At 40.5% G+C, this 24,829-nt stretch overlaps 1 protein-coding gene and 1 long non-coding RNA gene across 4 annotated transcripts in view; one reads left to right on the top strand and one right to left on the bottom strand.

The window, feature by feature from the left end:
- Positions 1 to 24,829, bottom strand: part of MKLN1 (muskelin 1) — a 328,173-nt gene that overhangs the window by 243,161 nt on the left and 60,183 nt on the right. The window lies entirely within an intron of this gene.
- Positions 1 to 24,829, top strand: part of LOC136326420 (uncharacterized) — a 115,764-nt gene that overhangs the window by 88,668 nt on the left and 2,267 nt on the right. Inside the window, exon 3 of the long non-coding RNA XR_010729445.1 lies at positions 19,099 to 19,211. This is a non-coding gene — a long non-coding RNA (uncharacterized lncRNA). The remainder of the gene's footprint in view (positions 1 to 19,098; positions 19,212 to 24,829) is intronic.

Raw genomic sequence — 24,829 nt, 5'->3', positions numbered from 1 at the left:
AGAGAAATATTAAAAGACAGAGTTGGCCCCAAACATAAATGTTTCTATGGAATGCAAACTAACACATGGGATTGAAGACATGGGCCTGCTGAGCTCCAGGTCTGAAAGGAGGCAGAGGAGGCTGGAATGAGGCTTCTGCAGGGCCAGGGAGACTAACTGTGATCCACATGGGGTGAGGGAAGTAGGTGGGAACCAGAAGCAGGTTCACTGCTGGAATCTATGGGTTAGACTGAGACCTCTCATCCCGGACAGGCGTACACACAAACTGGCTTGTTAAAGAGGGTATGAGAAGCTGACCACTGCCTGATGACAGGCCTCACAGGAGAGGATGATAAGGCAGGAAGATAAAAACACACGACAGGAAACTGGTGAAGCAACCACAGGCCTCCATGACTGACTCCATGGCGTCTCCATTGTCCCAGTAGGAGACAAGAAAAGATAAAGTCTTTTTATTCAGGTGGTATGATTATCTATAAAGAAAACCAAACAGACTACATTGAAAAAAAATATTAGAACTAGAAAGACAATTTAGCAAGATTTCTAGGTATGAGATCAACAAACAAAATCTAATTAGTACTTTGATATATTAGTGTTTATCACATACATTATTTAATAGCAAGCAAAAGGCCCACTCTTAATAGCAATAAATAATAAAGCACCTGGGAATATAGATAACATAAAATGTGGATTTTAGGTATAAAACATTTTTATAGGAAAAGTTAACTGAGAGTTGAAAAAAAATGGAGGCATATACCATATTTATGTGTTGAAATATCGATTATACTGAAGATGTCATTATCCTAAAGTTAATGTTTAATTTCAAGGCAAACCCACTTTTTAAAATACCAACCTGATTATCTAACATGGAACCATGATCACAAAATTCATGTTTAAGAGTAAAGGGTCAAAATATATAATAGTAGCTGGGGATGCCTTTGGCTACAAACAAAAGAATATAAAATTAAAATACCTTAAACAATAACAGGTTTATTAGTTCACATTACAGGATGTTCTGTGGAAGGTGATTTTAGTATTGGTTAATGTGGCAGCATGATGTCATCACAAGGGACTGAGCCCTTGTTATCTGTCTGCTTAGCTATTCTCAGTCTCCAGCTTTTCTCCTCAAGGTGGCAAGATGGCTGCCACAGGTTCAGGCATCACATTTTCCTCCAACTCTAGGAAAGGCAAACCTTTTTCTTATGTACCTTCTCAACTGGGAAGAAAACTGACTTATCCTTTTCTACTTCTACTCTAGCATAATTCCACGTAGGTCTCATTGGCAAGAGATGCAACACATGCCTACAGCCAAACCATTCCCAATGGAATGGAATTATTATACTTCAATGGGTTTGGACCAAGCACTATGGAATAGGCTTCGTGGACACCTGAAAACAATTCTGTTTCAGTTGGAAGGTGAAAGAGACAATATCCTTTGGTCAGATAACCAACCACAACCCAAGGCAATTTTGAAAAAGAATAAAAGTCAAGGGGTTTGCCCTACCAAATAATTAATATTTAAAACCAGAGGTAACATAACAAACCAAGAGAAAAAAGATGAACTATTTAATTACTATGTGTTGGAATAATTCTATTTATATTTCACATCATAAGTTTAAGTTGATAAAGACCTAAATGTAAATAGTAAAGTGTTATACTTCTAGATAAAAATATGAGATGTTCATTACATCCTTGTAATAGGATGAATTTACTAATAAAGCACAAAGGAATAAAACACCAGGGCAAAGTCTGATACATTTTACTACTTTAAAATAAAAAGACATTGGCCCTGGCCAGTTGGCTCAGTGGTAAGCACCAGCCTGGCATGTAGATGTCCCGGGTTTGATTTCTGGTCAGGGCACACAGGAGAAGTGCCCATCTGCTTCTTCAACCCTCCTCCTCTTGCTTCTCTCTCTCTCCCTCTCTCTCTCTCTCTCTCTCTACTCCTCCTTCATCTATGGCTCTATTGGAGTGAGTTGGCCCTGGGCACTGAGGTTGGCTTCATGGCCTCCACCTCAGGTACTAAGAAAAGCTCAGTTGGAGCAATGGTGCAATGGCCTCAGATGGGCAGAGCATCACCCCCGCTCATGGGCTTACCAGGTGGATCCCGGTCAGGGTGCATGTGGAAGTCTGTCTTTGCCTCCCCTCCACTCACTGAATTTAAAAAATAATAAATAAATAAATAAATAAATAAATAAAAAGACATCATCAACAAAGTACAGAGACAGTCCAAGACAAACAGAAGACATTTTCCCATACATAAAACCATTAAGTTGTTAATATTCAAAATTTATAAAGAACTATAACAAAACAATAAGAAAAATAAACAACTACAAAAAATTGGCAAAGGATATAAATAGTCAATTCACAGCAGAGACACCTTAATAGCCAATAAACATATAAGAAGATGCTCAATCTCATTAGGAATTAAGAAAAAACAAAGTAAAATAATAAAAATATACCATATCATACCCATAAATAGGCAAAAATGTTAAATTCTAAAAATACCAAAAGTTGCAAGGTGTGGGGAAACAGGACTCTTAGAAATCAAAATTACAATAAAAATTAATATAAATCCTAAGACTGGCAGTTCCTCTTGTAGCTATAGTGCCTAAATTAGTGGTTTTCAACTAGGGGTGATTTTGCCTCCCAGGGAACATTTGGAAATGTTTAAAGACCTTTCTGGTTGTCACACCTGGGTATAGGAGGGAGCTACTAGTTACTAGTAGAGGTGAAAGATACTGCTAAAATTCCGTCCCACAACAAAAATTATCCAGTCCACAAGATTGAGAAAGTCCGGCCTAGAAAAACTTTCACATGGTATACACTAGGAGACTGTTTTTGTTTTTGCTTTTTTATTGTTTTTTTTCCTTAATTTTAGTGAGAGGAGGGAACGCAGACAGACAGATTGCTGCATGCTCCCCAACGAGGATCCACTCCGCAAGCCCAGTAGGGGCGATGCTCTGCCCATGTGGGGTTGTTGCTCAGCAACCGAGCCATTTTTTTAGCGCCTGAGGTGAAGGCCACCAAGCCATCCTCAGTGCCCAAGGCCTACTCATTCAAACCAATTGAGCCATGGCTGTGGAAGGGGTGGGGGAGAGAAGAGGAGGAGGAAGGGTGGAGAAGCAGATGGTCACTTCTCCTGTGTGCCCTGATCAGGAATTGAACCCAGGACATCCACACACTGGGCTGATGCTCTACCACTGAGCCAACTGGTCAAGGCCAGTCTGGTTTTTAAATGTTAACTGCAGCATTGTTTCTTATAGTAAACAACAACAAACTAAAAACAACCCATTCACCATAATGCAGCTGAATGAATAAGTAACTTGTGTATATTCAAACAAGGGACTAATATACAACGGTTATAATTAATGAGTTAGTTCTTCAGGTTGCAACATGAATAAGTCTAAAAAGCAATGGTGACACAAGAAATCATTGCAGAATATTACATACAGTGAGATATAGTATTCCTGTACATTTTACAACTACAAGGCAATACTATATATTGTTTATGAACATATACATATAATAAAAAGTATAAAAACATACATGGGAATGATTTACAAGAACTTCAAGATAGTGATTACTTCTGGGAAAAGAGGAAAGGAGAAAAATAGAGAAATAAATGGGTCAGGGATAAGCAATTGGTTTCAACTGTACTTGTAAGACATTTTACAACAAAGCAAAAACCCTAAAGCAAGTAGTAAGTCAAATATTAAGATTTTTGTTAAGTGTTTTATACATAGATGTCTATTGAATTATTTTTTATGGTTTTTTTTAGTTTTATCGAAATATTTATCTACAATAAAAATGTTTTAAAGTATTTTAAGAGCTGCATTTGCAAGAATGAAGATTCTTTATGTGTTTCAGGGGCACAGAGAGGGTGGAGGGAGCCCGTGGTTCCAGAAGAAACAGTGCTGCTCCTAAGGGAAATTAGAGAAGGGGGAAGTGACCCCTGAATAAAGAGAAGTCTATTTATTTAAAGACCCTGTCCCAGGGATTCTTGGCAGGTAGAGTTGGCTTTCCTGCTGCACCAGCAATTGGTAGGCTATTCCTCTGTCCATGGTCCTATTCCTCTGCCTCAAATAATCTTGCAAGAGCTCAGAGGGAGGTTTGAATTTGCCTTATATTGTTCTAGATCGAGCTGAAAAGCTGAGAGCAGAGGAAATATTGTGGGTACAGCTCATCTTGGGTATTTGAAAAGTCATTCTATTTGCTGTAGCTGCACTAACAGAAGAGGATCCTGCCTGATGGCCGTTCTTTATAGTAACAATGAACAGCATCTTTTGGTCGCGTGAGCTCCAATCACACTGAGGCTGCTTGATAAGAATGATACCATCATCTTTCTAACATCTCATATTTTTAATGAAAGGTTTTATCATCCCTAATGCTTTTTGTTGTTTCTTTCCAACATTAAGAGCAGTCAATATTTGCCTCTACTTTTTACAGAGATGAAGAAAGACTAACAAAGCTTCTCCAAAGATTTAGTTTAGGTTCTAGGATCTAATATTTTTACCTAAGCCACTGGGGATAAATGGTGAGAGTAACTCAACTCGAGAAAGACATTTTATGGGCATCCCAAAGTAATCGCCTATCTTTTTAAAAGAAACAACATCTCTTGAGATCCCAGGAGGAGTCTGGCACTCCATAAAGTGATATGAGCATGCGAGTGTAGAACGTAGTGTTTGGAAACATAATGTTCCTCCAGGGACTTAAAAATTAATGTAGATCCAAAACTGTTGAAAAAAAAAAGTACAAGGGTTGGTAGTAATAAATTATGGGAAAATAAAGTGAGAGGTGTAGGGGGAAAAAAAATCCCAAACATAGAGATAAAACTATGGAACACGAAAGTAGAATATGATGAGCTAATTAACCTCAGGAGAACACAGACTCGCAGTATGGGCAGAATACAAGATACTATGAAGTCAATTTTGCCAACACCATTACTTGTCTAGCCACACAAAATCAATAGCTCTTTCTGATGGGCCACTGGCAAAAAAAAAAAAAAAAAAATATATATATATATATATATACACACACACACACACATACACATAAACATATAGATAGATTTATTTATTTATTTATTTATTTATTTATTTTATTTATTTATTTACTGTTGTTTTCTATAGATGGAGTCGAAACCATCCAGCATACAACCAAGTAATTAGGGGGAAATGATGTGGGTTGGGCTGGCAAACTTTTAGTTTATAAAACTAGAGGTCTAGGTGAAAGCTCTAATGGAAATAGGTGCAATCGGGTTTGTAGATGCTGATTTTTATCAGCAACAAGAAACTATGCTAAAAGCTCGATTTGGCCTACTTTAGGTTCCCTGGGTAAGTTAGTAGGGGAATTTTCATTAGGCAATTTGTTATATGTCAGAAGAGGAAATAAAGCAATACATGAACACTGTGATATATAGGAAAGAAAGTATCTTAATGGGAAAATGCACTCTAGTCTAGGAAGACGTTTCCCCTCCATGACGATGGGAAATATTTGGAAATGTAGGGACCTCACCGGTCCTCAGACTAAGCATTTGCCATTGCCCTAGTTTTCCTGTTTTAACAACTTCAACCTTGCAAACACACCAATGCTGGGGGAGTTGGTTTTACATATTGACAGTCAGCTTCTGTCTTGGGTTCCCTCATGGCCACTGTAACTTTGTTCACTCTTATATACACCTTCTCATATTTTATAGTATTACAGTAATATGAAAAGGTAAACATGTCTAGACATTTTTATTCCATTGAGGAAGGGCGTAAATTAGACCATCACTTCCATGTGGATATCCAATCGGCATCTGAAACTGAACATGGTCAAAGAAGAACTCTTGATTCTCTCCCTTAACCTTCTTGTATCAAATAACAGCAAGAGGCTTAAACAAATAACTTTATTTTCTTTATAAACAAGATGTCCGGCAATAAATGGTTGCTGGTGTTGGTTCAGCTGCAATTTCTAAACCATCAAGGACCCAGGCAATTTTTATTTCTTTTCTACTTTACCATTGTGTTAAATGTTGGCCTTTAATCATAATGCCTTTAGTTTTGTAGTCCCAAGATGGCTACCATGACTCCACATACTGTGATGCTGTTCCAGATAGCCACACCTATCCCCAGAGGATTTTCACTTAGGTTGCATTAGCCGTAAATGAATCACCCTTAACTTCAAAGGAGATGGGGAAATTGAGTATCTAGCAAAAGAGAATGGGGTTATTATGATTGAATTATACCAATCATGATTCATCACTTGGAGCACAATTCATATTGTGCTCTTCAGCAAAACCAGGGCTCTGTTAGCAAGGAGGAAGAGAGGAACAGCTATTGTGGGGCAAGGAGGATGAACATGGTCAGTCACACTTCTTATTCCCAGTCTACATGTCTCACTGAATAGCATCGCCATCTACCCAGTGCCCAGCCAACAATCAAGGAGAGAATTTTGATTCTTTTCATTTATGTCCCACATACAAACCACTAGAAAGCTGTGTTGACTCCACCTCCCATGTATACCCTAATCCAGTGGTCCCCAACCCCCGGGCTGCGGACCGGTACTGGTCCATGGGCCATTTAGTACTGGTCCGCAGAGAAAGAATAACTTACATTATTTCCGTTTTATTTATATTTAAGTCTGAACGATGTTTTATTTTTAAAAAATGACCAGATTCCCTCTGTTACATCCATCTAAGATTTACTCTTGACTCTTGTCTCAGTCACGTGATACATTTATCCGTCCCACTCTAAAGGCCAATCCGTGAAAATATTTTCTAACATTAAACTGGTCTGTGGCCCAAAAAGGTTGGGGACCATTGCCCTAATCCATTTCATTCTCGCCATTTTTCTCTGCTACTATCCAAGTTCAAGTCACCCATTGTTCACCTGAATTATTGCAATTGTCTCCTAAAGATCTCTGTGCTTTCATCTTACTCTCTGATTCATTGCCCAAACAGAAAGTCAATGCCTAGTTTAAACCTCCCACTGGCTTCCCATCTCATCTAAAACTCAAATTATTTACTATGACCTTCCATGCCTTAAAGATCTAGGCTCTGTCCTGTCTAACCATGTTTTCATTTCCCACTGAATGCCAGCCAGCTAGGCCTTCTTTATCTTTCTCAAAGTCAAATATCTTACCATCAATGGGACCTTTGAACCATCTAGAATGCTCTTCATTCTGATCTTTTCACAACTAGCTGCTCCTTGTCATTTAGATCACTGTTCAAACATCATCTCTTCAGAGAGGTATTACCTGGCCACCCAATCTAGAAGAGACACCCGGTCATCCATCTCTTCAGTCTATTTTATTTCTCTGTATTACACCTATCACTGTCTAAAAATGATCTTGTTTACCCCTTTATGTATCATGTAATGAAATACGTTTTTTTTCCCAACTCCTCCACACTAGAATATAAGCTCCACAAAAACAGAAATCTTGTTCGTTGTGTTCACTGCTATATTTATAGAACCTAGATCAAGGAACATGCTAGGTTCTCATCAAGTATCTCTGATTAAATGAATAAAGGAAAGGAAGGATTTTTAAGTAGAAACGTTAGCAATAAAAATAACATCTGTACCATATTACCAGCATCCTTAGAATGATCCTTTATAGAGCAAGATTGCTTTGTTAGTTAAAGAATGTAAATGTGTTATGCCTAAAAGAATTCACAATTGACAGGCAGCACTAATTTCTTCCCCCCGGCCTCTTTCCTCCTGTGTCTTCCTTCCTTTCTTTTCTTTTCTTTTTTTTTTTTTTTTTAAGAAAGGAGAGAGAGAGAGAGAGAAAGAGAGAGAGAGAGAGATGGGGGAGGAGCTGGAAGCATCAACTCCCATATGTGCCTTGACCAGGCAAGCCCAGGGTTTTGAACCGGCGACCTCAGCATTTCCAGGTCAATGCCTTATCCACTGTGCCACCACAGGTCAGGCCCTGTGTCTTCCTTTCCAAAGTGAAACATCCCACATACACTCTTAATCTTAGTGCTCTATCGGTGCGGTTATCGAATGCTTTCCTCGTTGACTTCTTCCCTTTTGCCTAATAACATGATTATATGTTCACAAGGTCTGGGACAATTTAAAAGAAACATCTGGGAAATGTCCTCTTCTCTTTTCTTTTGGTCCAAGATTTCAAGAAGGGGAAAACCTAAACGTTTTCAGAAGAAGAAAGAAAAACTTAGCATCTGAAATTTTCTGCCTTTTTTTCCTGAGGTTTTCACATATTTATATATGGTCTTCCCAAAGACTAAAACGATTTCCACTTTCTTCACTAGAAAACCAGATTTTTCAACAGGCTGCCCATGTAAAATGTTAAAATTGGAGACGTTAATATGCAGTCTTCCCTCAGCTCCCATTCTAGGCTCCTCTCAGCCCTTTCTATACCAACTCAATCCCAAGTGATGCCGCACGGGTCCAGGTTTCCGGATCAGCTGCTGGCTGGGCCAATGGGCTCAGGCTGCCTTCCGATGTCCTGAGCATCTGGCACATGGACATTGTGCAACAGAAACTCTGGGAAGTGCACACCCATGGTAGGGACCCAGCATCATCCAAAACGCCCTGAGGTTTAGAAGTGTCCTCAAGTACTGCTCATAAAGGGCACACAGAGGATCGCTGGGGTTTTGAATTTCGGGACTTGCCAACAGAAAATAAAAGGTCATCCCCAAAGGTCTTCAGGGACTATATTAAAAACAGAAATAAACTGTTTCTCTGGACTCTCCACAATCTCAGCCCCTCCCCCTTCTTTGCCTGTCATCACCATCCCCCTGGCCCACCTCGCGCCACATACAGCCATGTCTAGCTTCATGCCTGCGCATTACCTCTTGGACATTTGCAGGCTGCTGAAACATATGTCTCAAAACAGCCTTGATAGTTTTGATATGAGTGCATTAATAAAAAATATGCAGTGTAGGCACCCCAAAAACATGCATATTAAAAGATAAACCATATATACATTTTAAAACAAAAAAAATAAATAAAATTAAAAATTAAATTAGGTTCTTTGGTTTAATTCATATTAACTTATTTTGTTTATTGATTTTAGAGAGAAAGAATGGAAGAGAGAGAAACATCAATTTCTTGTTCTACTTATTTATGCATTCATTGGTTGATTCTTTTAAAAAAATTTTTCATTGACTTGAGAGAGAAGGGTAGGGAGAGAGAGAAAGAGAGAAGCAACAGCTCGTTGTTTCACTTAGTTGTTCCATTTTGGTTGATACCTGTATGTGCCTTGACCAGGAATGGAACCCACAATTTTGACATATTAGGACGATGCTCTAACCATCTGAACTACTCTACCAGGGCTTGATTTAATTTTGAAATTAGAATTTAGGGAGCCTATTTCCAGATCATATCTGAAGTTAAATGGGTAACTCTATTTCCTTATGGTTATCACAATTCTAAAGCTAGCTCCTCAAGATTCCCATCTCCTAACCTGGTTACTCAGTCAAACACTCATCTAGGCACTGCAATGAAGGGATTTTGCAGGTGTAATTAAAGTCCCCGAAGTCAGTTGACTTTAAGATTTGCAAATTTTTCCAGGTGGGCCTGACCCAATCAGGTGAGCCCTTTAAAAAAATGGTTTTCCTCATTTGGTAGCAGAAGCGGAAGTAGAAGAGATTCTAAATGTGAGACAGAATGGACAGTGATGGTTGGCTTTGAAGACAGAGAAGGCCTCATGAGAAGAAATGTGTATGGTCCCTAGAAGCTGATGGCTCAGGGCTGACTGCCAGAGAGAAAACGGGGACCTCAGTGCTATAGCGACGGGAACTGGGTTCGGCCAGCGATGTTAATGAACTTGGAAGCAGATTCTTCCCCAGGTTAGGGTCCAGCCTGACTTCTACCCTGATTTCTGCCTTCCGGGACACTAATCAGAGAACCTAGCCAAACCCACTCAGATTTCAGACCCAGAGATCTGTGAGCTAATTAATGGGATATTGTTCTAATCCCCTAAATTTGTAGTAATTAGTAACATGGCAGTAGAAAACAAATACATCCCTTTGATTTTTACATCTCAAAATAAAGGTAGCAATCTCTGGCTATGTTTAAGAAGCCCTCCAAAAACAAATATGAACAAGATTCAATTAACTTGTTTTAAGTTTGACGGAAAAGAGATATATTAAATTATGTACAAGATGCTATGATTTTTTTAAAAATTCTATCACCCATTGAGGTTCAGTCCAGTGCCATTTGACTCTTTAATCCCAATTAGATTTGTTTTCTCATATTCATGGCAGTTGCAGGTCAAGGCTAACTTTAGAAGCCACGTCATAGGGGTTGAGAGCAATGGAATTCTTGCTTCAGGGAGGACACGATTTAACCTGTAGTTGTTCTTTTTGTTTTGTTTTCATTTCACAAAACAATATTCTGCATTTTATAGATTCTCTACTAGATGCCACAGGAAGAATTTTTTTCTTTCTTAGTTATACTTCCATCTCTGAAAAACTTGACCTCCACCTTGGCAAATATGTTGAAAGTCAGCTGGCTATATTCTGATCTTGAGAAAGTTAGGAAAGTTAAGGCAAAAGAGGATCATACTCATTTAAATAATATTGATCACGGCAATCAAGGAAAACCGAAAGTGGGCGAAAGCATTCTGACCGCATCATTGTTCCCTTAGTAAACAGAGACGCAGATGGTGCTGAGCCTGCTAATCCAGATTTCTCCTCCCAAGAATGGCAGGTAACCATGGAGTCTTCTGATGAGCACAGCCACAGACCAGATCTAGTTCAAACACAGAGAGTGGGGGAAGAGGAAGAGGAAGGGAGTAGTTAAGTAAGCAAGAGGTTGTATACAGGGTGAGAACATTCCAGTTTAGGGAGTGGACTTTCTAGATGCAAGGATAGGTCGGTTGCTAAAAGCAACAAGACTCTCGGTAAGTTACTTAAAAATCCCTGAGCCTCAGTTTCCTCATGTGTAAATCAAGATAGTTGCTCAAGATGTCTTAGCACAGGGCCTAGGACATGGAGTCCTCAATAAACGATGGCTGCATTAGGATCGTGCAATCTCATCCTTCTGCCCTTGTCCAAGAATTCTGGATAATCATCTCTATTCTAATGGATGCTAATAGCCCTGCTGGCTAGTCTGAAGTATCATGTTCAAAGCAAAAGACTACAGGCCAGTGTCCAGGCCAGAGTCTAGCGCAAATACTCCCTCAGGGTAGGGAGGGACAAAGAGAGTGGTTCTGGCTAGGGGAAGCTGATTCCCCAGGCAAGAACAGGGTATTTATTAGATCTATAGAAGGAAGGACCTGTAGTCAAATATCCACAAATAAAAATCTCTTCCCAAAGCAATTGCATTTTCTGGCCCAATCAGTTGACAATGAGATGGCCATTGAAGATCATATTTTCCCAACATTGGTCCATTTTCTTGGCTTTTCTCGGTCATTAATTATGACCATGTTTTCCCAAATGTGGAAATTCCCCTCGCACAGATGCTGCTGCTGGCCAACCCTCCTTTCCTGAGAAGTCTCTCTACAGCACAAAAATATTTTTGTTTTCCCCAACTGCCCACAGGGAAAATTTCCTCATTCTTTTTTTTCCCCTCCTCCCTTAAAGCCTTTTGACAATTTCCAGGAATCTAAGTAAAACAGAATCACTTAGATCACTAGAAGAGAGCCTTTTAGATAGTCTACTTCAAACATGGCAAAAAAGAACCCCACACTTTAAATTTAACATTATTAAACCAATGTTAAGGGTTCCTTTTAATAACCAAAGGCAATGCCATTAAGATCAAAATAACTCCCACTCCTGCCTGAGAATATGGCTCTGGGACTTGGGAGCTTAAATTATAAACAGGGGCGGCCAAAGGGATTCTCCTTGTATCTGGGTCAAATGGCATCATGTGAACTGCACTTCATACACATTATAGCCCTACGTGAATGTAGCTATTTGACACCAAAGTGGGTGTACTGTGCCTAATTATGAATTTTCAAGCATCAAAGACTTGGGGTGGCCACTTAATGAATTGAGGGAAGGAGCAAGAAGTGTTTTTGAAGTGTGGCCATACCTCTTTTACATAGAATGTGGCTCCTGCTCTTTATACACAATAAAAGTAAATACAAGTAGCAGAGGCATGAACTTTGCGCTTATTGTTTGATATGCATAAGTATCAATAGCAAGAGAATGGTTAAGTACCACTCTCAGTTCAAGACCAATTAAAGTGAAAGTGTATAAATCGAAGCATTGTCGCCCTGGCTAGATAGTTTTGTTTGTTAGAGCATACTCCTGAAGCACAGAAGTTGCCAGTTTGGTCCCCTGGTCAGGGCAAGTACAGGAACAGATCGATGTTTCTGTCTCTCTCTCCCTCCCTCCCTTTCTCTCTCACTAGAATCAAAACATAAAAATGTTTAAAAATTTTAAAAATAGTTATAGAAACATGTCAGTGGGAAAATATTGGTTTGCTAAAATTATTTATGCTTTTGCCCCCCCAGAAAAATGATCAGGTAGTCTAATGTTCTAGTGTTTATGAGGTAAACAGAGCTATTATTGCATGGAAGATCAGTATTTTTGATTAAGCAATTACCTTCAATTATGATATGTGGGCTACCAGGAAATATTGGCTTTCTTCTTCCACATCTTTGACCTGCTTTTGCTCAATGGAAAGTAATGAGTAAGTCAGGAAATGGTATCTAATTTTGTATTAGCATTAGTCAAATGTAAGCAGGAGGAGAGAGTTATCATAAAAATTTTAAATAGAGATAACTGGAAAAATCTGCCATTTGAATAGTTAGTATCAACGCTTCCCGAATTTAACACAGATCATGGAGACAATGATGTTCCCTATTCCTGCAACATAACAACCAAAATTTCCTTGGAGTTTGAAAATTTCCAGTGAAGACTCTTCACTACTGTGATTTTAATGAGGCATACTGAGAAGTGGGGAAAGGGGCATTTGACTCTTTTCTTTTTCATAAAGAAACAGTTAAACAAATAGAAATCATTTCACCGCTGCAAGAGAAATGAATGGGTTAAATTAAAATAACGTTTTAAAAAAATAAAAAGCAAGAGAATTAAGAGTGTAAACCTTGCTCAGGGAAATATTTAGTATGCTCAGATAAAGAGGAACAGCCTTGATTTGACATTGAATAACTGGTATAGCACCAGCTGGCACTGGTCAATCAAAACAGATGCCCAATAAAGCTGATTGGACTCTTGGTCATAAGCAACTATAATGACCAACAAGTATGTACCAACTAGATAGCAACGCTGACTATTTTATATGGTCATGAGAGTCAGTGTAAAGTTGACTTATAAACCAAAAGGCATTATGAAAACACATTTGATTGCAATATGTTTTAGATGCAGCTGAAGGGAGGGTCAGATCATGGATATATAGACGAAAATAAAAATATCTGCTAATTTCTATTGAACTCACATTCTTATAGTTGCTTAGGAACTGAGAATTCTTCCTCTTTTTATCTCTCCTCACCACTTCTCAGGTGAAATAGACATTTTAAAAGTCAAGGTTTGAGTCTCTTGAGACCATGATCAATAAGACCCTGTTTAGTTGCCTAAGCGCAAGTTGTCTTTTAAAATTCTAAAATAGTTTTTATTTTCATGTCTGGAATGACATTCCACAAAATTTATAAAGCTTATTTTTAGGTGGTGGGATATGGGGTACTTTTATTTGTTTGTTTTCTTCCTTATATATTTTTTGTGCTGTTTGAAATTTTTAGTCATTTTTTTAACAGTTCATTAAAATAATTATTTTTTTTAAAACCCCTTTCTTTCTATTATTGGCCAAAAGTGTAGTCCACAGACTTCTGTCCTCTCTATTAGAAAATTTTCTGAATTTGCATTCCCAACATTAAACATCACTTTCATTTTAAATAATCTCCCTTATAGCCATTGTGAAAGGCAGGATATCTAACTATTTTTACAGCACACACTCTTTGAAGGATTTTCTTTTGTTATTTTTGTTCTTTGCATTGTCAGATCTAGTTGTTTTAGAATATCGCTGAACTCTCCAATTGCCTTTGAAAGAAATACCACCAGATGTACAATTTAAGTACAGTAACTTGGGAACACATCATTCAACCTATAGATAGTATTTGTAAATGTTGGAAAGATCCCTGGATAAACTAATCTCAGAGATTTTCTTTTGTGGTACAAATGTCACAGTGGCAAAAGGTGATGAGTTAGGAAGATCCTTAGGAAATACTGTGCTATTGAGGCTTATAAATTCTGTACATAATTCTCCTTTTCAGGATCTGTTTCTTGTGGTATGATAGATACCACTAACCAATAACATTTCCAAAGTCTTTAAGCCAAATGGTTCAGCCTCTAAGCATTCCCCACGGACCCTAAAGGGTTATATTAATTTAATACTGGGGTGTCCTAGGTCAGTAACAGAAATTCAAAAGTGGTTGATTTTTTTTTAAAAGGGTGGCATGATTAAGAATAAATTCATTGTATTCCCTTTGGTATTGCCCACTTGATTGTGGTTGCAATGCTATTTGTGCTCTTTTTGTCTACCCACCTATCAGTATAAAAGTGAAAAAAGGTAGAATAGTTTCCATCATTGGAAAATTTCAAGGTCAGGATGGATGACAATCAGGTATTCTCTGGAAGAGATATATACATATAAAGAGAATTGACTACAGTGACCTTTCAAATTTCTTTTAACTTTGGATTCTGTGCTCTGACATGTGCCCACTAGATTATGGTGGTGATGCGCTATGTTAGAATGATAGGAATCTCTTCTGGCCACCTTCCTCACTTTGTCTTGAACCTGCATCTTCTGCAGGGGTGGCAGTTTTGAGGATTACACAGATGGAGTGGGTAGGAGAGTATTCCTAGGAGGCTTGGAGCTGTCCAGCAGTCAAGGGAACTGCCCAAACTCTAGTTAAGTCCTAAGTAATGAGACTTATAAAAGTTTAGCAGGGATTCAGCTTTGCATACATGTATTCAATATATGTACATGTATGTAGAGGTATATGCTACTCAAGCCCAACCCACGGAGATGTTTTTCTACTTTCTATATTGCTTTTCATTGAAAATGGGATCAGTGGTTTTTTAAAATTGTGTAGGAAAAAAGAAAGCAATATGTACAAGAACAAGACAGAAGAGTTGCAGAGAAAGAAAGCAAAAATAGGACTATTATTCTGTACAAGCAGTTTTCCGGCTTAATTTCAAGCTATTTAGCTTGAAACACACACACATATGTAAACATGCTCTATATGTAGATGAGTTCAAGTCTATAGCAATCAGTAATATACTCATCATAGCACACCATTTGAAAAAAAAAATGAACGGTCAAGTATTAGCTTACAAAGTCTTCCCAGAGTGTATAACTTAAAAAAATTAAAAATAAACCTAATTTGCCTTAACAGGTTGCTTATTTTTCCTTTGCAAGTGGCAGATATATTCACTTTGATGAATGCTCACTTGTTGAGGTGCTCTTTAAGCATGTTTTGAATTTTTTTATAAGTGGCTGGGTACCTAGTACCCTTTTCCTTATATTTTCTTCTGAAATGGGGAATCAGTGATTCCACAGACAACCTAGATTTGATGAAATCCTAGATTTGAAGAAAAAATTGGGGGGAAACATCTCAGCCAGTTCCCATGTCCTAGGCAATTAAGTAGTAACCCAATTTTGTAGGTAAAACAACTAAATGTGGTTGCTCCATAATAATTTTTTATTATTATTTAAGTGAGAGGAGGGGAGATAGAGAGACAGATTCTCAAATGTGCCTTGACCAGGATCCAACCAGCAACCCCTGTCTGAGGCTGATACTCTGCCCATCTAGGGCCATGCTAAAAACCAACCTATTTTTAGCACCTGAGGCCAAGGCTCCATGGAGCCATCCTCAGAGGCTGGGGCTGATATGCTTAAAGGAATCGAGCCATGGCTGCGAGGAGAAGTGAGAGAGAAAGAGAATGGGTAGTGAGAGGGGTGGAGAAGAAGATGGTCACTTCTCTTGTGTGTCTTGACCGGGAATCAAACCTGAGACTTCCACATGCTGGGCCAATGCTCTACCCTTGAGCCAACCAGCCAAGGCTCACAATAATTTAAAAATTTACAAAGTGACACATACTTAGTATAGAAAATTTGAAAAGTACAAAAATACCCTATTCCCTTCCCCTCCCATAATCAAAATCATCCTTGCATAACTCTTGTTCACATTCTGATGTATACATAGCTTTCTAAATACATGTATGTGGTCATGTGCATAGTTTATGCTCAATATTTCTTCAAGATGAGAATAAAGGAGGCAAAACGAAACAGCTTATGTTCCATCTTACCCAAACCTGGAATCACTTGCCCAATACTTTAACTATCTTCTTTAATTGTCTCCTCCACCCTTGGGCTCAATCTGATAATAAGTTGTAAATGAGGTGCCGGATTTCCTATTTAGAAAATAGCACGAGGGTTGTACAAAGTCAAGTCCTTACCTTTCTCTTCCTTAATAGAAGACCCAATAATGTGAAAAGGAGATACGGTAGTGCAAAAAACGACTTTATTTTTGTGAGCTAACATCGTCCCCATGTTAACAGCTGCAAAGGCAGTCACATGCTTCACAGAGCAAAGAGCCCTACAAAAGAAGAAGTTAACTTTTACTTTGAAAATCCTTTTATCCTCCACGATTTTGATGGCTTTAAATTTGTCACCTGAATGCGATATTAACATAATCATCTGCATTCCAGCTAATGAATGCACCTGCTCCAAAGACTTTATTTTAGGGCCTTTTTAATGAGCTCTTCAAAAGAGTTTTCCTGGACTTACTGCACTGCTAGAGAAATAGCAGCTGTAAGCAGCTAACAACACATGCAGTATCTGAATCGAGTGTTGTGAAGTTGTTAAACCTGAGAAGGAGTATCCATCCATCTGTCTGGGATAAGGGAAAAGAAGCTGAGATGTAGGCGTGGCATTTGGAAAGAGTGCTAGAGTAAGTGGGACTGGCCAAAGAAGGTTATTCCCTGCGTGGCCAAAATGTAGGGATCCTAGGCAGTTCGCGTAAGCTCTCTACATCCTAGTTTCTCATCTATATAATGATAGGACACATCTTATAAGCTTGGGGTAAGGATTAAGCACTTCACCTGTTGTAAATACAACATAATGTTAAATTTCATACTCCTACCAAGTCCAGTCCTTTCAATAAATCATTGCAAGTCCTCAAAAAAAATTTTTTTAATTATAATTATATTTATTATTCTAAAAGATGTGACTTCAGATGAATTAAGCAAAATTTTATTTTATTGGCTGTAGGTTGTAAAATGACCTACAATTTTTAGGTGAATAATTGCTTACCAAGACCTATAGTTAAAAAAATGATCAAATTGATTACTTTTACATAAGTAATCAGGAAGTCCGTTTCAATCCTTAACCCCACAATGAAGAATTTTTTTCAGAGAAGACATCAACCAATCTCTGTAAGTGCAAATCCTTAATCCTGTTAGCCATTTAGAATTTTTAAATATTATGTAGATGTTATGATATTAAGATAGTTATTTAGTTTTAATATTATTTTAATGCTTTTTATTATATTAAAATTTTACTTCATGCTTGTTACACTCTAATTTGTATACATTTTGATGCTCTGTATACTTTAATTTGAAAAGTAAGTGGTAATAACCCATCCAAAACTCAACTGAATGGAAAGCAAAAAATAGGACAAATGTTGCTTTAAAGATGCATAATGCAGATACATTACAGATCAATTGGAGGTAACACCATGGAATAAAGATACCACAGGTTGGCCCTGGCCGGTTGGCACAGTGGATAGAGTGTTGGCCCAGTATGTGTATGTCTCAGGTTCGATTCCTGGTGAGGGCACACATAAGAAGCGACCATCTGCTTCTCTTCCTCTCTCTCTCCCCCTTCTTCCTCTTTTCTCCTCTCACAGCCAGTGGCTCGATTGGTGTGAGCCTTGGCCTCAGGCACTGAGGATAGCTTGGTTGATTGGAGCATCAGCCACAGACAGGGTTTGTTGGGTGGATCCTGGTCAGGGGCACATGCAGGAGTCTATTTTCTCTCCTCTCACTTAAAAAAGAAAAGATACTACAGATTTTGATATTTCTCTCTCTCAGTAAAATAGGTAGCACAAAGGTGAGATAGCTGTTAAGAAAATGGAAAATTCTCCTAGTCCGTTTTTATTTCAATAAAAGTGACACAGCTACCCTGGCTGGGAGTAATTTATTTGCCTTCTCCCCTTTACACCATTCTAGCCAATGGTCTTCCCTTGATAATTGGAACCACTTCATTGGTGTTTCACCCCGCATGCCACAATAGTGGGCAGTCCCCCAGGAGAGAGGGCTAGCTTGGGAATCTCCATCAGCTCATTAGGGGGGTTTCTCTGCACAGGCATGGTGTTCTAGAAGCAACCAATTTGACTCTGCTGGAGCAGGCAGGCTTCTGGTCACTGTTTGCCCACGTTTCAAAAATCCACTTCACTTGCGTGGAGTATCTTTCCAGAAGACATTCAGTTCCTCTCTCCAACGTCAGCTTTGTAACCTGAGAAAACAACTCCAAGGAAGCTCTCCTCTGGCTGCTCTCCGACTGTGTTTTGCTGTTAAAGGCAAGCTGACCTCATCGTGCGAGGGCCTGTTGCTTCTGGCCTGGCTACTCACACTGTGGTCCTCAGCAGGGCAGCATCAGTACCACCTGGGAGCCAGTCAGAAACACAGAGTCTCAGCCCCTCCCTCTTCCTGCGTGTGCACTGGTAAGTTTAAGACGCAGTGGTGTGAGGAATCTGGCTGAGATGGCATTTCCCAGCAACAGAGCTCACCATCTCCTGTTATCCCTCCACTTTCCACTTCTCTCTACACCACTGATTTCCCTGCGGTGCTCCAGGGTAAACTATCTCTATTTTTGGATGAGTTCCCAGCCTGTGGGTCTTGTAGTGATTGGCATGTCTATGGTTCAGGTGGTCAGACATGTATATGGCACAGGCCCCCACTAGCCAAACCATACCTATTCGCCTCCAAGTCATCCTGCTCTCCTTCTTCCCATAGCTATAGTGTTACCATCTTCAAAAATAATTGTTAAAGAAAAAAAAAATCACCAAAAGAAAAAAAATAGTCTTGATAAACCTGCATAGTTTAGAGCTAAAGAATATGTTAAAATTTTCCATCGTGGAAATTTCCCAGCTCCTGGGCTCTTCAGATTTTTTTTTTTTTTTCAGAGCTACAAGCAAAGAATGGAAATTTCCAATTGCAGCATCAAGGGCTGCTGTTCTGCTGACTGTCTTGCTCAGCCAGGGTCATCTGCTTCTCTAAGACATCAAGGAATGCCAAGGTAGGTCTGAGAGTACACACACACTTCCTCTACAGGAAGGCAAGGATGCCTTTGAGCGGCCTCCAAGCTGTGATGAGGAGAGCCCTGCCACACCCACCTGAGTGGGAATTTTGTTGATTGTCACCATGATCAGCAGTTTATCCTAGTTGACATCTTTCCAGTGGCAGCTGGCTGGCAGGTCTTTTTTTTTTTTTTTTTTTTTTTTTTTTAAGAAAGCCCTAAAGTGGGTAAGAGATGGAGAGAGGGGAGAGGAACCAACATTTGTTGAAGTCTACCCTTCCAAGTACTTGGCCAGGAATTTTATATCTATCATTTAACCTCTATGTGACCTGCTGAAAGGATGACTTCTGATTTTCTGCACCTGAAATTTGGGAGCCTCCTTTGTTCTGCCGGACACAGCCTTGTCTCCTCTGACCCTCCCAGAACCGTGTTATCTGCAAACATCTTGAAGGTGTGTCTACACCTCTTCAATTGTATCAACAGCTCTGTCCTTTTTCACTGTATCTAAGTTGAGTCCTGTTTTCATTCACAGCTGGTCCTAATGTCTGAATCAATGGACATCTAATAGTTTCAGTTCCCTAAATTCTATCCTGTTCATTCCCATACACTACCGCTGGCTCTACAGAAAAGTCTGATGGTGGTAGCCCCATGTAAGGCCTCCCATGCAAAAGTAAAAGCTTCTCGCAAACAAATCCAAGCACCCTGACTGGCTCTAGGCCAGAAAGAATGTCCTCAAACCTAGGTTGTGTGGCTTGAGTGGTTTGGGAGTTTTGTTTCCATTTTTAGTGTTTTGATTTTTTTTTTTTAATTTTGGGGATTCTGAATGACTCTAAGGCTCGAGGGCTACCGGTGTTTATTTTCTCTTTCTGCTGACGGCCCGTGGTACTGGGGAAAAAGTAGTTAAGGAAGATTTCTGAAACCACTGTTGCTATTTATGCTTAAAATAATTTATTGAGGCAAGTTTGTTAATAAGAAAGATATTCTAGCAATACATTTTAAATCATCATATGGCAAGTGAGTCTTAAAATGACTATTGGCCCTGGCTGGTTGGCTTAGTGGTAGAGCATTGGCCTGGCGTGTGGATGTCCCAGGTTCGATTGCCGGTCAGGGTACACAGGACAAGCACCCATCTGATTCTCCACCCCCCCATCTCTTCTCTCTCTCCCTCTCTCCCTTCTCCTCCCCTCCTGCAGCCAATGCTTGGTTAGAGTGAGCTGGCCCTTGGCACTGAGGATAGCTTTATGGCTTCCACCTAGGTGCTTAAAATTGGCTCCGGTTGCTGAGCAACAGAGCAGCGGCCCCAGATGGGCAGAGCTTCTCCTCCTAGTGGGTTTCCCCAGTAGATCCCGGTCAGGGTGCATACAGGAGTCTGTCCCTGCCTCCTCTCCTCTCAATAAAAAAATTTTTTAAAAGACTATTTATTCTGTCTTTTCAATCATATCCATATTCATAGATAGCAGTGTCATCTTTGAATAACAGTGACCAATTTTAATGCCACCTGATATTGGGGTGGAGAGGAGTGGGAATGGTCAGCAAGAATATTGTAAGTCTGTCTGTTTAGGCTTTAGTCTCAAAGGCTAACATTTATTTAGTCATTGGTAAGTCCTGTGATAACGATTTTCCTCAATCTTTAATCCATTAAAACTGAGTCTATCCCTGTCTGGGGAGCTCAGCTGCTCAGAGCATTGTCCTGATATGCCTAAGTTTTTGGTTCAATCTCTGGTCAGGGCACGTATAAGAAACAACCAATGAATGCATAAATAAGTGGAACAACAAATCAGTGTTTCTCTCTCTCTCTCTCTGTTCCTCTCTTTCTAAAATCAATGAGTGAAAAATACATTAAATAAGAATTATCTAAAAAACAAACAAAAACTGAGTCTGATTCTGTGCTGAAATTCATCAAGATGGCATTTTAATATGGGTCTGGGTCTCATATGATATGCCACATTTCCGACAGGCTTCTTTCCATTCTTCCTCTTGCCTCTGTCATTAACTAGAGAGCCATTGGTCCTCTTTGCTGAAGACAATGATGATTCATATCTGTGGGTGGGGCTGAATGGACATATGATGATTATTCCTTTGCACTTGAGACCACAGAGATGACTTTTTTTTTTTTTTTTTGTATTTTTCTGAGGTTGGAAACGGGGAAGCAGTCAGACAGACTCCCGCATGCGCCCGACCGGGATCCACCCGGCACGCCCACCAGGGGGCGATGCTCTGCCCATCTGGGGCATCGCTCTGCCACAATCAGAGGCATTCTAGTGCCTGAGGCAGAGGCCACAGTGCCATCCTCAGTGCCGGGGCAAACTTTACTCCAATGGAGCCCTGGCTGCGGGAGGGGAAGAGAGAGACAGAGAGGAAGGAGAGGGGAAGGGTGGAGAAGCAGATGGGCGCTTCTCCTGTGTGCCCTGGCCAGGAATCGAACCCGGGACTCCTGCACGCCAGGCCGACGCTCTGCCACTGAGCCAACTGGCCAGGGCCCAGAGATGACTTTTTATGAAAAATTTATGGTTGGAATCCATGCTGTTTTAGATGCTGACAGATCAATTTCAATCATGGCCCCAATTCTCTCCCGCCTGTTGCCCTGCCCCTTGCAACATGACTTTGAAGCTCCTCCCAAAGTTGGAGTCTATTTCCCCGCTTAGGCCACTGAATCTAGGCTGGCTTTTTGACTTGCTTTCGCCACTGGAATGCAACAGAAAGAACAGTGGGCCAGTTCCAAGCCTCAGCCTCAAGTGTACTCTTCTACTTTTTTTCTTGGAACCTACATGGCTACATGAAGAAGCCCATGTAGAGCAGAGGTGAGCCGTTCTAGCTGAGGCCATTCCAGACCAGCCAGCCAAGAGCTGACACACCGGCCAACAACAAATGCATGAGCAAGCCCACCAAGATCAGCCGGGCCCAGCCCAGATTAACAGAACCACTCAGCCAACTCACAGTCTCATGAGAAATAGTAAATGGTAGCTATATAAGCCACTGACTTGGAAGGTGGTTTATTATGAAGCAACAGCTACCTAATACAGATGACCAATTTCCCACTGCCCCACCTTCTTTTTTCTTAGTGACAGGAAGCTCAGAGTCAAATTTGAAGACTAGTTCACACACTCTGTGTTCATTCATTATTCATGTTTATTGCACCCTTTCTGGCGAACATATTTGCAATCTTCTCGCTCCTTAGTAGTGAATTTTTAAAAAAATTAATAACTTATTATTTTCCACGTTGGTCTTAAACCAAACCAATCTCCTGTCTTAAATATTCAGGGTGTTTACTGGTCATCAGATTAGACGAGATGACTAGAGCAGGATTGGCAAGCATTTTCTGTAAAGAGCCAGCTGGTACATATCAGGCTCTGCAGGCCATACAGTCTGTCACAACCACTCACCTCTGTGGTAGTGGTAAAGCAGTGCTAGACCACCTGTTAACAAATGGGCATGGCTATATTCCAAAAAACTTAATTATAAAAATAGGCAGTGGATAGGATTTGGCCCTCAGGCCATAGTTTGCTAACTAATTTTATTTATTTTTATTAAATGAGAGGTGGGGTGGTGAGGAGGTAGAGAGACAAGCTCCCTCATGCGCACCAACCCGGATCTACCTGGCTAGCCCCCTACAGGACGATGTTTTACTCATCTGGGCCACTGCTCCATTGCTCGGCAACCGAGCTATTTCAGCACCTGAGGTGAGGCCATGGAGCCATCCTCAGCACCCAGGGTCAACTTGCTTGAACCATTTGAACCATGGCTGCAGGAGGAGGAGAAAGAGAGAGAAAAAGAAGGGGATGGGGATGGGTGGAAAAGCAGATGGTCGCTTTTCCTGTGTGCCCTGACCAGGAATTGAACCCAGGACTTCTACATGCCAGGCCAATAATCTACCGACTGGCCAAGGTTTGCTAATTCTTTTTTTTTTTTTTTTGATAGAGACAGAGAGAGAGTGTCAGAGAAAGGGACAGATAGGGACAGACAGACAGGAAGGGAGAGAAATGAGAATCATCAATTCTTTATTGCAGATCCTTAGTTGTTCATTGATTGTGTTCTCACATGTGCCTTGACCAGGGGGCTATAGCAGAGCAAATGATCCTTTGCTCAAGCCAGTGACCTTTAGGCTCAAGCCAGTGACCATAGGCTTATGTCTATGATCTCACACTCAAGCCAGTGACCCTGGGCTCAAGCTGGTGAGCCTGCGCTCAAACCAGATGAGCCCACACTCAAGTCGGCAACCTCAGGGTTTCAAACCTGTGTCCTCCGTGTGCCAGTCTAATGCTCTATCCACCGCGCCACTGCCTGGTCAGGCGGCCTGCTAATTCTTGATCTAGAGAAATCTGTGTTACTATGCAAAAAAATCTTCATCTAGTGACTAGTCCATGATCCCTTCAACTTTATTACAATTCCTCTCAATTACTTGGAAAAAACAAACACCTGGTAAATTAAGTGACTTTACTTCCTCTATCAGAAGACCAAAAGGAGCTGACCTCCAGGCAACTAACAGTGTTTGTACAGGACAACTACTGTACTGAACAACTTAGAACTCCCTAAGGACTTAGCCCATATTGGTTACTTAGTTAATGCTAAAAGCCTGGGGGACACAAGCAATGTCTCCCTTGTTTTGTTTCATTCCGCAGCCTCTAATCTCAAGTATGCTGCATGTCACAATGAGGATGGAACTTCGGTTGTACTTGCCTACTCCAAGCTCCCTGAATGTATTGTGCTATTTCACGCCTCCCTAGCTCTGCACACAATGTTCCTTCCTCCTGGAACACACTTAGCCCTCTTCTCTTACTGGCTGACGCCCACTCACTGATCAAAACGAAGTTGAATGATACTGCCTCTTGGAAGATGTCCCCGAGGGCACCTCCACCTCCTCACCCTCAACTTCCAGTCTGCACACTCAGTCTCCGCATTTATTCTACTAAATTAATAATTAAAAAAGCTACTAGTGCTCAGATGGTGCCAGGCACCTACTGTGTGCCAGGCATTGTTAAATATATCATTTTAACTGAAAGTATTGGTATCTTTGTTCATTTCCTTAGCCGATCATGCATTCAAAAGCATTTATTGAGTACCTCCTGTGTGGTAGGCAAAAAAGATACACACCTCGCCCTGGCCGGTTTGCTCAGTGGTAGAGTGTCGGCCTGGCGTGCAGAAGTCCCGGGTTCGATTCCCGGCCAGGGCACACAGGAGAAGCGCCCATCTGCTTCTCCACCCCTCCCCCTCTCCTTCCTCTCTGTCTCTATCTTCCCCTCCCGCAGCCAAGGCTCCATTGGAGCAGAGATGGCCCGGGTGCTGGGGATGGCTCCTTGGCCTCTGCCCCAGGTGCTAGAGTGGCTCTGGTCGCAACAGAGCGATGCTCTGGAGGGGCAGAGCATCGCTCCTGGTGGGCGTGCCAGGTGGATCCCGGTCGGGCGCATGCGGGAGTCTGTCTGACTGTCTCTCCCCGTTTCCAGCTTCAGTAGAAGAAAAAAAAAAAAAGATACACACCTCTAAAATAGAGTGTAAGCCCTCTGTGGGTACATACTATGTCTTAGTTATCTTTATTTCTCAATACCTAGCAGTCCAGAACAGAGATTTTTAAGTCAACGTTAGATGAATGAGTAAATGAATGAATGAAAATAGCTAGCACT

The sequence above is a fragment of the Saccopteryx bilineata genome, chromosome 2 (assembly GCF_036850765.1).
Source record: "Saccopteryx bilineata isolate mSacBil1 chromosome 2, mSacBil1_pri_phased_curated, whole genome shotgun sequence".
Classification (NCBI taxonomy): Eukaryota; Metazoa; Chordata; class Mammalia; order Chiroptera; family Emballonuridae; genus Saccopteryx; species Saccopteryx bilineata.
This window is presented reverse-complemented; position numbering and strand designations above follow the sequence as displayed.